This window comes from Sander lucioperca, chromosome 10 (genome assembly GCF_008315115.2).
Source record: "Sander lucioperca isolate FBNREF2018 chromosome 10, SLUC_FBN_1.2, whole genome shotgun sequence".
Classification (NCBI taxonomy): Eukaryota; Metazoa; Chordata; class Actinopteri; order Perciformes; family Percidae; genus Sander; species Sander lucioperca.
The window spans coordinates 4,354,033-4,369,028 of NC_050182.1; the positions used below are offsets into that span (position 1 = coordinate 4,354,033).

The 14,996-nt window shown below is 39.8% G+C and overlaps 1 long non-coding RNA gene across 1 annotated transcript in view; it reads left to right on the top strand.

The window, feature by feature from the left end:
* Positions 1 to 1,181: 1,181 nt before the first annotated feature.
* LOC118496125 overlaps positions 1,182 to 14,996 on the top strand; it is a 16,698-nt gene continuing 2,883 nt past the window's right edge. Inside the window, exons 1-2 of the long non-coding RNA XR_004898585.1 lie at positions 1,182 to 1,193; positions 11,663 to 11,665. This is a non-coding gene — a long non-coding RNA (uncharacterized LOC118496125). The remainder of the gene's footprint in view (positions 1,194 to 11,662; positions 11,666 to 14,996) is intronic.

The window sequence follows — 14,996 nt, forward strand, 5'->3', positions numbered from 1 at the left end:
CAGGAATAGACAGTGGAGGTATCAGCCGCAATGCACAGGTTTAAATCCTATTTAACTTGGGCTAAGGACAATGAATGGAGGATGACACTGTTCCATTCTACCCTTTTAATCAAGTTCTCATTGTTATAAATGTCAGGTCTTGGTTGTGTGATTCCCTCAAATTGCTGTTCCATGACTGTAGATAGATGTGTGTGCATGAGTGTGTGTTTAGGAAAGAGAAAGAGTGTGAGTATGTGCATGACAAGGGGATGTATAAGGGGAGCTGGCATAGAATCCCTGGAGCGTAGGGGTAGAGCAGGAGTTACTAATCAACTGTGAGAGAGTCGGCTTGAGCAGACTCACCCTTTATTTTCCCCCCAGAGAGAGAGAGAGAAGGAACAGATAAGACAAACCTTTTCAGGCCAAAATCACTACAAATGAATGGCTATCACCAAACATATCAGAGGGGAAACAGAGATTCTTTCCTCCACATTCTACCTCACACACACACACACACACACACACACACACATATATATATATATATATATATATATATATATATATATATATTTATTTTATTTTATTTTTTTTTCCCACCCCGTCTCTTTTTATCCTGGCAGTAACAAATGCAGGGACAACGGCAGAAAGTGCATAAGACTCTGGTGTTACCACTCTAGCCCCTGTGCTCATCCCTCCCCTGATGGATAGCCAGGAGGTTGAAAGCCAATGTCAATTTAAAATTTAAGATTTTACTTAGCACTCGCACAGTGTGTGCAGGTAAGACAATCTGGGCTGGTCTCTCCTGTCTCAGCGGATGTTTCACCGGCTGCCGATCTACTGTCCAGGTTGCCCCCAAAGAGCAGTGTGGTTAACCGCAAAATGTTCCCCTGTGACTCATCTGAAGACAGCTTGTCTGCATGTGACCAGCCTCAGATATATGGAACAAGACAGAGATTATCATTGACAGGGAAGTGGAGAAGAGGGGAGATTGTGGGCGGTTTAAGGCTGGCAGTACATTTTAGTAAAGCTATAGGAATGCTTGTATGAATTAGGGCCTTTAATGTAAAACCAGAAAAGGTAGGACCTTAACTGTCCTGCATGGTTTTCACTTTTTCAAATGAGGTTTGAGAATTAGAGATAGCTGTCATAGTAACCAAAGCTCACCTACTGTAGTTGCCGAGGTAGAACATGATTGGTGGAAATTAAAGCATGTGATTAGTCTATCATCTAAGCAGCAGGTTGTTGTTTTTTGGTCAAATCAATTCTCTATCATGGCGAGTTAATGAAAAATTAGGCTTCTGTTTCTTCACCTCCAGCCTCAAGTGTTTTTCTCTCAGTGATCAGTCTGCTGTGTTGCCGTTTTTTTTAACATAGCCACTGCAACCACCTTTAACTTAGTTAAATTGTAAATGAATTATCTTCTCATAATTTGGAAATTTATAATAGCTCCCAAGTTATCATTTTAATGTCTTTCAACATATATTAGAGTGTATCTTTCTTATTTACACAATGGGTTTATACAGTAAATTGTGTTTTTTGCACTGACATTATTTTTCAAAAATTAAGAAATAAAACCTGCCCCTCTCCCTTTTTCCTTGTTGTCCTTCATATTCGTAGCTGTTAGCTGATCTAAAACCACAGGACAAAAAGAAAATGCAACTTCATATAATCCCCCCTTTTTAACTTCTCAACTCCAGTGTCGTGTTTTTACTCATCCAGAGAAATATAGGAGAATTAATTCCATGGAAGCTGGCTAATTTCTGAATAAAACCAAGCAAACTACGAGCTATGCTCCTAATTGCTTTTCACCAAGAGTGAAGATAATACCATCTAATTTGCCTGCGCCAAAATGGTCTGCAATCAACAAGCATTATCTGGTTTGATGAAAAGGATAAATTGAAGCAATGCTGCAATAATCCGAAGCAAATTTAATGAGACATCTGCAGTGTATTAGGCTAATTATTTTCATTAGTAAAGCAAACAATGCACTTCCTTATTGCCTTCCATTTTAGTCAGAAATGCCATAAAAATGTGACCTTTAAATACACATTTACACTATCTACAGTATTTTCGACATGCAGAATATTTAACGTATGTATCAGTGTACTGTGTTAGGGTGTGTGGGTATTTGCAAAACCTGAGTTTCATCTCTTGTAATATATGCAAAATGTAGTTTTAGGGCAAACAAAAATGTAAAACAAAGCTTTCGAAAAACAAGGAAAACAAAAAGAGCTTTTCACTGTAATTACATATCTAGACTTACAAATCTATTAAGATAATTTAGAGTGCAACACAGTTTAGAAATGTCAATATTCTAAATGTCTTAAAAGGTCAATTAGAAATGTCAAAAACTGTATGTAAGTGGGAGCAAGGATTTTAATGGTGGCAAATACAGACATCTCTAACTATCATGAAGCCATTATACATCTCTGACTTACATTTCTACAGTACGTATATAATGCAAACTTTAATTCCAATCAAATTTACAGTTCAAATTTCCTTTTGGTTTCATTTAAACAACCAGATTGCTGTTCATGCTTTTGTTCTAGACTTGCCTTTTTGAGTGCATTTTCTATTGACACACAGGGGCTTTTGTTAGCCCGATTGATATTTGAAGAAATTTCTAACCATCAGAACATTGACCACATTTAAAATAATTGGCATCACGCTGGCATCACAGAATTAATGCTCAGTTAATGTCTTGCTCAGCCTCCCTCTGCACTGTTCACATATGGATCGGCTGTCTGCCAGAGGGGTAATTACTTCAAATGTGATTAGGACCATTCCTATTGTAGAACTGTAGTACTGGAGAACACAGGCTACAACACACAGCATAAGTGAGCAATCTCTTAGTGAAGCAATTTATAATAGGGCTGAAATAATTACTCACTTGATCGATTAGTCAGTCAACAGAAGATGTCTTTTTTAGTCATTAATTCAATAAAAACACAATTGATTGCAACAGTGTCATTCATATTATCATCATCATACACTGAATACTTATTTGGCTGCTGGTCACTATACACTTTGCAACTGGCATTTCATTTCTTTTTTTTTTATTTTAGCATTTTATACATAAAATAACCAATTAATCAAAAAAATCTAATGCTGAAATGGTTAGTTGATTAATCAATTAGAAAATTATTTGGAAACATACATTGGATTAACAGTTTAAGCGTATATCATTTTTTCAAGCAAAAATACCAAATGTCCCCTTGTTCAAACTTCTAATTTGTGAGAATTTGCTGTTTTCCTTTAGAAAATGTTAACATTTTATAGACCAGACGTATTGTTATCAACATGTTATTCAATGATAAAGCTACAGTATCGGTTATCTTGTAGCCCTACTGCATAATTAAAATAGAGAGTCAGTTTGATACAGACTCCAGCACAGAGATTTGGAAATGTCTTAATAAAGAGTATCGTATTGTAAGAATTAAACATCTCATTTGTTGAATGTGCATGTCTCTTGTAACCAGCATTGTGGAAAATCTGAGTTTTACCAGATAAGAAGAAGAGATCACTTTCAAAAATGTAGAAATATGTTATTGTGCCCCCCTCTATCAGGTCCTTTAGGAGGCCAAGGGACAATCAGCAGGGTTTGTGAGATTTCTGTAATGATAGCTGGCTCAAGCCCAGACAGATCAGATACTTCACGTTCTGTGTCAATATTCTGCCTAAGCATTGGAGGACAGTATGAGCTGACAGTATGAGTCTGGTGTGTGTGGCAATGTGCTTTTCTGAGTGGAGCCTATTAGTGTAGGGATCCTCTCCAGCCACTGTCAAACTTAAAACAGGACAGGAAGAGGTATTACCTCCAATTACGTGCTGTGATGCATCTGTGAAGCCTGAGCACTATGAAGCTGCCAGGCTGTCAGACTTTTGTCTGTTTATTAATTCATTTTTATTTCACATTATACGTATCATGGTGATAGAAACGGAGCCCACTCTTCCCTGTTTCTTGTCTCCTTCTTCTATTATCCATCTTCCTTTCTTAGAGAAAAAGAAATAACCATTTATTTGAAGCCGTGTTCTTTTAAGAGGGTAAAAGATAAGCTTTTGTTTGGGTTTCATTCACTTGCTCTTCCTCTATTCTTACCAGACAGAAGATGTGACTCTGCTAACACATGCTCATTGTGTTAATCCCTTACCAGGATAAAATGAGAACTCCGTTCGCTCACCTTTCTTGACCCATAGCCCTTCTGTCTCCTCAACGCACTATATTACAAGACTTACATTTCAATTTGCAAGCCCAATCACAGGGATCTTATGAGCTGCTGGTTGGAAAGCAAATGAGCCTTATTCAATCTGTTCCCCTCATGTTTCCAATCAATTTATGATTATTTAAAAATATGAAATGGCTTGAAGAAACCACTTGCAGAACCAAAAGTTTTTTTCTTTCTTATTCTTTTCTTTCGTCTCGTTTTTTAACACTTCATTTGATTGCACCCACCAGCCACCTTTGCCTCCATCCAGTGCTTCCCTGGTCATCTGTGCACCTTGATTTGAGAGTCGAAGGTGGGGGGTGGGAATAACAGCACATGGAAATGGGCTGGTGATTGCCTTCCTCCCCGCGTGGTGATGGAGTTCTTGAGTGATCGTGCCCCTCAAGCCCCTCCTTGGTGGTTGATTAGCTGTGGAGCCCTGGAGTTCCAGAGTGACACTGGCTCATCAGACCCTGCTCAGCCTGTCAAGAGACCCCCTTGATTGCACAGTGCTTCATAATTGTCCCCCATTCTGCTGCAGTGTCCGGTGTGCTGCCATCTCATCTTCGTGTCAAAGAATGCACCACTCAATGCTCGACTTTTGCTTTTGCTTTTGCTTTTCAGAATGTACACCCTTAAAATGTTTCTCCATGAAAGGAATGTGTCATAGAAATGTCATCCATCGGGCAGATTACCAACAGGTGACAACAGAGTAAAGCTCTTTCAGACATTCAATGCATAGTATTCATTCAACTACCCTTAAAACATGCCATCTCTTCGAGACCTAAAAATAATCTCACAATGTGGAATGAAAAGGTCCATTACATATGCTGGTCAAAGGAATGCATTGTTTTAATAATGCATATTGAATTGTATGGATGCAAGGTCAAACTGAATTGGTGGCTGGTAGCACCAGCAGCTGCAAATGGGCTCAGTGTAATGTATTTTCTTTAAGTAAAGCAATTGGAAAATAATTGCCATCATGGCATATATAATCATGGAGTTGGTACACATGATTGAACGTTAAAGCAGACAGAATGGAGGAGTCTGAGGGCTCTGGCCCAGGTTATTGATTCATATAGCTTATATTGGTGAAATGCCCAAATCATAGACTGTCTTAATTATTTTTATGTCCTAGCATCAGCCTCTGCGCACACTTACATTTCTTAGTTTCTTTAAGACTTTTGCTCATGCCATTGCGATCAATCTGTGACACCCTGGCTGACATTAGTTCGAAGCAAGTCTTTGGACCCTGCACTGGACAACTGTGGGTTAGGACCCGAAATATGTGAATAGATTCAGTGATTCAAAGGTTTATTTGTCACATACACAAACTTAAAACTGTGCTAAAAGATTAGTGTGAAACAAACATATTGAAGTATCAAGTATAAGAGTTGAAGTTGAAAAAATATCAATATGTGTAAAAATGTACATAAGTCACAATTGTAAGGCAAGCTAAACAATAACATTTTGTACTCACTCAAGTGCAAATATGCAAATGTGAAGGGCAGTGCAAAGGGTTCACAGAGGAATTTGTGCTAGAAGATTTTCTTGAGTCTGTCTGTGTTGGACTTGTGGCTACAGAGACATTTGCCTGAGTGTAGAAGCTGGAGTAGTGTGTGTAAGTCCTGCAGAGTGGGAAGTGGGGATCCCTGGTATTCTCGGCCGAACGAACCACTCTCTGTTAGGCTCTATGGTCCTGAGCAGAGCATACTCGTTGGTAATGCCCTCTGTTAGGATGCTTTGCACAGCACCAGAGTAGAAGGTCTTTGGGACCCTTACTCTTCATTTCCACCGGTTGCAGAACGGCTGCGGAACGGCTCCGCTGTGGAACAGCTCCGTGCTCCGCCGTCCGTCAATACCCACCAGGTCCGGATTTGTTGCGGTACGGCTGCGGCCTTGACTGACAGTTGTAGTCATGAGGACCCACTAGATCTCGCGAATTCAGGTAGAATAGAACCACAAAACCAACAAGTTTGTTTCCATCCAGAAGAGAAGAGGGGAAACAACTCTTTGCTGTGTTTTCAAGGTGTAGTGCAGGGAAATATGATCCGCTGTGAGCACGGTGTATTTTATTTTGAAAATTAACCAGATGTTTTATTTTGTTTCTGTGCTCGACTTCCTGCAAAAAAAGAAGCTCTGCGTATCTGCTCCGGAGGGCTGCTGCTCCGCAGCCGTTCCGCAACCGGTGTAAATTGGGGGTTAGAGAAACTCTTGAATTTCTTAATCTGTCTGAGGTGATAAAGGCGTTGCCAAATTCTCAGTTTGTGTGGACCTTGTCAGTTCTCGATGATATGGACCTCCAGGTATCTGAAGGTGCTCACCCTCTCCACAAGTGTCCCCTTGATTCTAAGGGATGTAAAGTCCCTCTGCTGCTTTCTTCAACAATCCACAACCAGCTCCTTGATTTTGCTGACCTTTCAGTAAGGTGCTGTTGGCCTTGCTCCACAGTGACAGATCTGCCACCTCTTCCAGGTAGGCCTTCTCTTTATTGTTGTACGTGATCCAGCCTGTCACTACTGGGTCATCAGCAAACATGACAGTGGAGTTGTAGCTGTTCTTGACCACACAGTTGTGCATGTAGAGGGAGTAAGGCTGGGACGGTTACCGCATTACCACGGTCACATGATGCCTACCGCGGGTCTGAGCTTGTCACATTACTTTAATTAACTACATTAATTCACTTGTTGAATTACAGCCTGCATTCACGTTTTGTAGCCTAAAACAGAGCGGCTTATATTGGTAGAGAGAGCAACAAGTTAGCTGACTGTCACGTCGCCCTCTCTGCTCTCTGTCTGCTCAGCTGCTAGACGGGCTGCACTCGGGCAGCAACATATGTTGTAAGGTTTAAGCCGATGTTTTTCGGCAGTAACGCCATTCACTTTACCGGCAGTATTGACAACAGATAAAGCCATCATGTCTTGAGAAGCATCTCAAGAATCTCTTTTTCCTCTCTCTTTTCCTCACAGCGGCACTCATACGCTACTCTCCGTTACTGCTCGCTCTCCTTGCGCGACCACACGGGCACTGAGGTCACTCACTTAAGGCACCCTGCCGTTCTCGCTCTAACTTACGCTACTCTCGTAAGGGGGTTGCGGTATACCGCTCTACCACGGGAATTTCTTGCTTTTCAACCGCGGTAAGAAAAAATCCATACCGTCCCAGCCCTAAGAGGGAGTGCAATAGTAGGTACACAACCTTATGGGATAGTGATGTTAAGGATGAGGGGTTTGGAAGTGTGACTGCCCACCCTGACCAGTTATGGCAGTCAGGAATTCCAGGCACACAGGGAGGTGTTTAGTCCACAGTCCATCAATGTCCTGTTACATATGAGTTTTAGCATGTTTTAGCATGTTTTAAGTGTCTGCTGATGCAGAAGCCTGGAATGGAAAGACAAATGTGTCTTGTCTCAGTGTAATGGTCTTTTCTTTCTGCCTCTAGTGAAAGGCCCAGCAGGTCTGACATGTCCAGACATAACTGTAGATCTTTTCCACTCACCAGATAGTTGAGATGACCTGCAGTCACTCAACCGAGACACCTGAAATGACATCTCTCTCTCGTTTTTTGCTCCTAGAAACTATTCTTCCATGTTCAAGGCACCCATAGCACCTACGGAGTAAAACTTCAAATTTAAAAGAAGAGCTCTGTGTTTTCTAGAATGACTTGCCCGCTGTCTGTGCTGTCTTAACTGCATGCCAGCTTTTATCTTATTTTCTTCCAAAGAAGTGGTGACTGCAGCCACAGGTTTTATCATGTCCAGACTTTTTACTCACCAAATAGGCTTTTTCCTGTTGTCAAGCTTTGGCTAAAATCACTTGCTGGTGTTTGTTGATGCATTTTCATTCTTTTATTTCTCACTGTATTCTTATTTCCCTCATGCCAAAAGTAAAAGGATGGTCTTCGATGACTCACTTTTGCACTGGCTTTTTCTCGCTCCTCTGGCTTTGTGTAATTTCTACAGTATCTACAATGGCACATTAGCTTTACCCACCCATTACAGTTTCAATAATTTTATTTGCTACATGTTTACTAGACTTCAAGCATAAAACATGACTTTTTCCTTGGTGTTTCTTTGATAGAGATTATAGTGTCACAGCTCTCGAATAAAATAGGAGTCAGTGTCAGCCTTGTACAGGGTGATAGAATATACAGTGCTTGAGGAGAATTGTATTGAAAAGGAAATCCACCATCATATTCTGCACAAGCATTTACATAAGAAGTAGAGGGCTGTAGCAGAGTGGCTTGTAACATTACACATTTGTTCAGTCAAGAAATGAGTCAAGGTATTTGCAGTGCGTCAAAAGGGAAGCCTCAGAGAATATATTGGCTTTGGTAAGGGTCCCTGAAGAGTGCTGTAACCAGGTTAAAAATGACATGTTGGTTTATATCAGCTCTCCTTGGGTCTCTGTGGTTGTATCAGTCTGAGTGTACAACAGAAACATAATGAAGATACAGTAAATGATGGTATTGCATTTTTGTACATTTTTTATTTTCCTTGTATTAGCCATTTATTTGGGTCACTACAGTGATGCATGGGGATCAATTTAACAGCTTTTTGTTGGATTTTGTTGCCCTTTTCATACCTACCCCTTTGTGTGACACATCTGAACATTGTGTGTGCTATTTAATTGGCAGAGGAAGCATCAGAGCACACATTTGTGATCTCGGAGCACACGTTTGTGATCTCAGGGCTCCTGATGTAGGGTGACCAGACGTCCCCGGTTTCGGGAGCTGTCCCCGGAAATGTCCCCGGTTTTCACTGTGACTGACAGACCCGAAATTGGAATGAAAGAAAGAAAACATTGACCAAACGTATAGTCGCGCTGACTCGCGCACTCTACACGCGCAAGCTCAAGCCAGAGCAAGCGCTGCTCAGAGTTCAGAGATGTTCTAGAATGTCCATATTTTACGATGCTAAAATGTTTATTTACATGGAGTCTGGTGGGTGTAGCGAACCAATTTTGTGGACTTTTTATCTTTAAAAAAAGGATCTTACTCTAACAGAAAGATTGACCTCCTTAGAAATCCTTTCCATAATATTGTCAGACACTTAGAACATTAATCTGAGCCCGGCAAAACGAGCACTTTTATGAACGTAAATACAAGCTGGAGAATTGACGTCCTATTAACTTACATTGTAGCTTGTTTCAAAGGAAAATATTTCCTCAATAGTTTTAACTGTATCCGATACTCAATGAGCTGTTGCAGAAACAAGCCCAGCGTGAAGCAATAAAGCTAAAGCTGTCAGATGAATGTAGTGCAGTAAACATTACAACATTTCCCTCTGAGGTGTAGTGGAGTACAAGTATGAAGTAGCAGCAGGGGCGATTCTAGCATCAGACCTTTAGGGGGGCTCAGCCCCTAATGAGAATGTAACACGGATATAGCACATGCAAAAGTGTTAATCTGCGCCATGAAATTACCAACTTCTTCACAACCGCACTCCTGCTCTCCCTCTGACAGACAGAGACTCAGCCAAAGGCGTGAGTCTAGCACAACCACCTCAACCAGAATCTAAGCTTTCTAATGATATTAGCGCCAGTTGCTGTGACAAATGGTTTGCGAGAAAATTAACATGAAATGTTATCATATTTGCATTCTGCACAAATCTCTGCACACCCATTACTCTCTGTGAAATATCTCACAAACTCTTCACTCAACACATGCATCGGTACAACAAGCGGTTCCCGGGTAATCCGGTTTTGAAACTGCAACAAAATTTCTACATGGTCTCCAACTTTGGGCCAAAATTATAATGTATTCTCAAGTAAACTATTTATGTCAGCATAGACATTTTTGTAAATTGCTTAGCCAGTGTATCCCACCATAATGGTTATTATATTGCCAGATTCCAGACAATCCCACTTACTTATATATCCCACTTACAAATATGAATATATATTTATACTGGTATGCTTCCTAGTGACATTAATGCAAAAATATGAAGAAGAAACTTTTCAACCTGTGTGTGCATGGTTAAAATTCTGAAGTGCAAATAGTTCAGGCTACAGCACAAATATACAGTATTTCCATCCATAGATAAGAATAATCAAGTCTAACCTCTGAATTTCTTTTCAAAGTGCACCAGATTGATGCATTTAAACGTTAAAATAGACAACATTTTCTTACAGGGGAGCATGCCCATGGACCCCCCTAGGGGGGCTTGTGCAGCTCTAGGTCTAGTGACGCCCCTGGGGCAGTGTCCCCACTTTAAGTTTTACAAAGATAAAAACATTACCTTTTTTGGAGGTATTTACCCTTCTGAGCTGAAAATGTCCCCGGATTTTTTGATGTTGTCTCAGAAATCTGGTCACCTTATCCTGATCATTCTGCTGGAAATCTTTTGACAACTGAAACATCTTTACTCTTGCTGCACAAGCTCAATATCACTTATACTGTACAGTCTCCATTTGGGATTATTCTCAGGGCATTTACAGAATTACTCTGGTCAAATGGAGACGGACACATGTTAAGGTGTTTTGAGCCTAGTGAGGTTAAGAGGTCAAAGTTGAGCTTGAGGGTTTTTACAACTGCTGATAAATCTAAGCCTCTACAGATTCTGTTTGAACACTCAAGCAAATTGAGGGTAAACTTTGACCTTAATGTGTTGACCAAAGGGAATGAGGGAAACTTCCTGCAAACACAAATAAGACAAGCGATGCCTTTGCACTTTATTACATACCAGACAGAAGAGCAGTGTTGACAGAGCATTATCACATCAACAAGGATCATTGGTTATCAGTGTTGGGAGTAATTTCGGTAATATTATACTCGTTACAATCTCAGTAACGCGAGTTACAACGCATTTTAAGGCAACATTTAGTGGTGCGTTTTTTTTAAGAATTCACCAACACCGCGACACATTTCTTCACAGGAAAAAAAAAAAAGCCGTATTATTTTCCTGTCGCTGTGTTCGATGGTTGAGATGACTGCAGAGACAAATACATTTGCGAGATGGATATTATTTTCAGGAGTTATTACGCTGCGTTGAAGTGAGCTGTCCTGTTTCTGTTCCCGTGGTCAGAGCCAGAACCAGAGACGGTACGGACAGCATGTATGTCCCAACAGGTGACGGTACGTCAGCGGCTGACAGATATAAACATATCGGGAATTAATGTTGAGGCTTGCTACACGTAAATATCATTGCATTTTATCAGCTGTGGAGAGAAACTATGCCTGTAGTGGAATGGCTTCGAATGACGACCAAAAACGCTTGTCTTTTACTGTGACCATTTACTGTTCAATATGTTGCAGTTTTACAAACAAGAAAGTGAACAACTTGAACCTGACGGACATGTTGCATCTCAGTAAGCTAGCAAGAGTAGGCTACACAACAGACAACTTCCGTGTAGCCTACTTCAAAATAAAAGCACTTCCTGTGACGATTCGCAGTAAAACTAAATTACTATTAAGGTTGTGTAGGCTACCTTTTCACAAATCAGCTGTAAATCAAGTACTGTAAATAATGTTAATAGTGAGTTTTAATCACACTATAATTGAACATTTCCTTTAGAGTGCTTTAACCTAAACAACATGAATTTCTTATTGAAGTGCTATAAACAAACATTTTACAACAATGCCGTACTTTTAATTGAGTATTTTCATTTTCTCCTACTTGCCTATTATACGTTTTACTTATCTATTTTGTATAGCTTTAGTTACTTTGCATATTTATATTAATTATACAAAATATGAATAATCTATGATGTATTAAAGTGGATAAAGAGGAGACTTTATTGATCCGGTGGTGAAATTCACAAGCTAGCTGCCAAATCAAACTTCCCCTGTTATTTTGGTGAAAGTAACTCAAAAGTAATGCAAAAGTAGTGTAACGCATTACAATTCAGAGACAGTAATATTGTAATATAACTAATTACTCACGTAATTCACGTATCCGCGTGAGCTGAAATATTTAAACTTAAGCAATCAAACTCACTAATTTACGCGGCCGGTGTGAACTCAACATAAGAGGTGTTGCTTACCTTGGTAACATGTCGGAAGATTTATGTTTTCATGCAAACTGCAGTAAGTGCTGCATGTCGCACGCACCTCAACAAATCAGCTCACTGTGGGTGTTGCTGCGTACACCATTCCTCTTATGTGGATGGTTTTTAGCTTAATAGTAAGCAGTCACTCCATCGATGACTAAGGCTATAAGAAGCTATCACAGGAAGTGTTGTATTTGCATTAACATATTCTCGACTACATCAGACCTATTTACAGCTCTGAGCAGAGCAGATGCAAAAACATTGAGTCTGCTTCCTCTAGAAATTACTGATTGTTGATGGGCATTAATTGGCACTTTGTTTTGTTATTTATGTCAAATAGCCTGTTTTTGCTTAAAACATATCTTGTTTTTTTATGACTCAAATTCCAGAACATTTGAAAATCAAGACAAACTGAAAGTGAAAAGCACAGTAAGGTAATGTGTTATAGTAGTAGTAATATGTTAGTAAAATGTTAGTGTCTGACGATTTTGCCTAACATTATTCATATTTGTGAAAATATAAATGATACCCAGCCCAGATTCTTGAAATATTACTGTATGCACCTTCAAATACACAGTATTTTCAGCATGGCAAAAACGATGGGAGGTTTTTCACCTATTGATGGAACAGGATGAAACATGACTCCTGAGTCCAATGTCCACCCTCAGTGTATTCCTCCATTATGTGCCGATTAATATGTAATACCTTGCAAAGCTGCACACCTTCCTGGTAATGTGTCACTGCTGAAGACAGATACTGTACATTCACCTCAGTTCAAAGTAATGCATGGCATTTTGTTGACAAGCTGTAACTGGGTGCCTGTGATCATGTTTGTGCCTGGGAAGACATGTAATTCTGTATTCTCTCAAAAAAAAAATCTGCATTGTGACAGTGCGCTCAGATCACTACACTGGAGCATCTAGACGTGGCTAGAAATCAAGGCCAAATAACGATAAAGCTGATGCAATGTTTAAAACAGAAACAGTTGCTTATGCACACTAATATTACAGAAGCAGGTAAGAAGCAGTGTAGATGGGGGTTGCAAAGAATTAATAAATGCTTAACAATACAATGCCATTAAAGGCTTAAGGCTTTAAGTTTCTGAGATATAGCCTATGCTGCTGTTCAACTTAGATGTAGTCTGTGGTGGTTTCTTTTAAACACACACGTTGAATGCATTTCGTTCCTCATTAAACATTTGCAAACCGGATTTATTTAAAAAATGTAAAAGCATCATTTGTTCTTCTTGCCTGACTTTTGCCAGCACGTTGCTACATTTTGCATTTGTACATTACTGTTGATCAGTGAAGTAGCGCCAAAACCAAGAGGTATCTATTAACCCCGCTTTTATTTCATAGACATACCAGTTTATTTATTATCATGGTGATTTGACAAGCAGGCCTAGCCAGCACTCGCTAAAGTTTTTTTTTTTTTTTCTACTGTTCTCTTTGTTTTATGGATTAAATGCAGTTACCATTGAAATTACTGCCCCCTGGGTAGGCTACAGCAGGTGTGTGTATTGTGTCACTACCACACTCCTGCTAGTAGAAAGTGACAGGCACACAATATTAAACATCGCTCCATAGCTCCACTAGTAGTCAAAAACTCTGCAGGCTACCTTTAATCGATTGTTCCATAGACTTTGTACTTCTAGTTCCTGAGCATGTTTTTTTAAACGATGTTTGCCATGCTATTAAAACAAACCAATAAAGTTCATTATCACAAAATATTTCATCTCTTAGTTAACTGCCTTGCTCAAGGGCACGTTTATTGTGTATTTTTTGCAAGTGAGATAAAAAGTCCTTCGGGCTACATCAGTGACCTCCTGGTTGCAAACCCAATTGGCTGACCTCATCTTCAGGCGTTATGCTACATGAATGTTGAACACCAAAGCAGTGCCTGAAGATAATTGTGTGCATTATGGCCTTGCCCCTTTCAATGCAAAACGCCAATGTTGATGCACATATAGCATTGCCCTACCTAGTATTTTCCAGACAACACTTTAAACTCATAAACTCTCTGGAGCTACAAGGAATGTGGGAATCAATAGAGGTTCCTGTTGGCATGTGGGCATTGTGATTAACTTGTCCAGAGGTTTAAAATGTGTGCTCAGTTCAGGTCATGAACAAATGGAAGACATTTATTTCCTGCACTGAATATGGTTCAGGAGCAGAAAGTCAGCATTATGGCTACTGCTTATTAACTTAACATCTTTTTAGTCCTACCTTTTGCCCCTTGCAGCCTCTTTTAAGTTTAAACCCTTCTGGCACTTCTGTCATTCTGCGCATATCCAGCAGAATGTAAACATTATCACTTGAACATATTTATTGTGTGTAATTGGAAGTGTAATTATATTCACAGTTTCAGCCTGCATGTCTCCACCTAACACATCATTTTGAGAAATGACCTTCAATTAAATTTCTGCCAGAGTGATGTCAGTGTATCTCCAAATGTAATCAGTGCAAAGTTTGTTCAAATATACGAGGGAAGTGATACAGCTCTTCACTCAAGTTTCTCCTTAATTAACAAAGGGGTATGCATTACATTCCCTCTCATATCACCTCACGGTTGTCATCCTCTTCTCTTGTGTTTAAAAAGGGGTGTCTCTAACTGTCTTAGCAACTTCATGATCAGCATTGATCATAGAGTGTGTTGATGTGATGTGAAGAGTCCAAAAATTACGCTTTAAACACACTTCACACAAAGTATCACCATGACCATTACCCATCTCTCACTCGGCTCCATTCATCTTTCCCCCCTCCTTCTTTTTCTCTCTCTCACACACACACACACACACACACACACACACACACACACACAC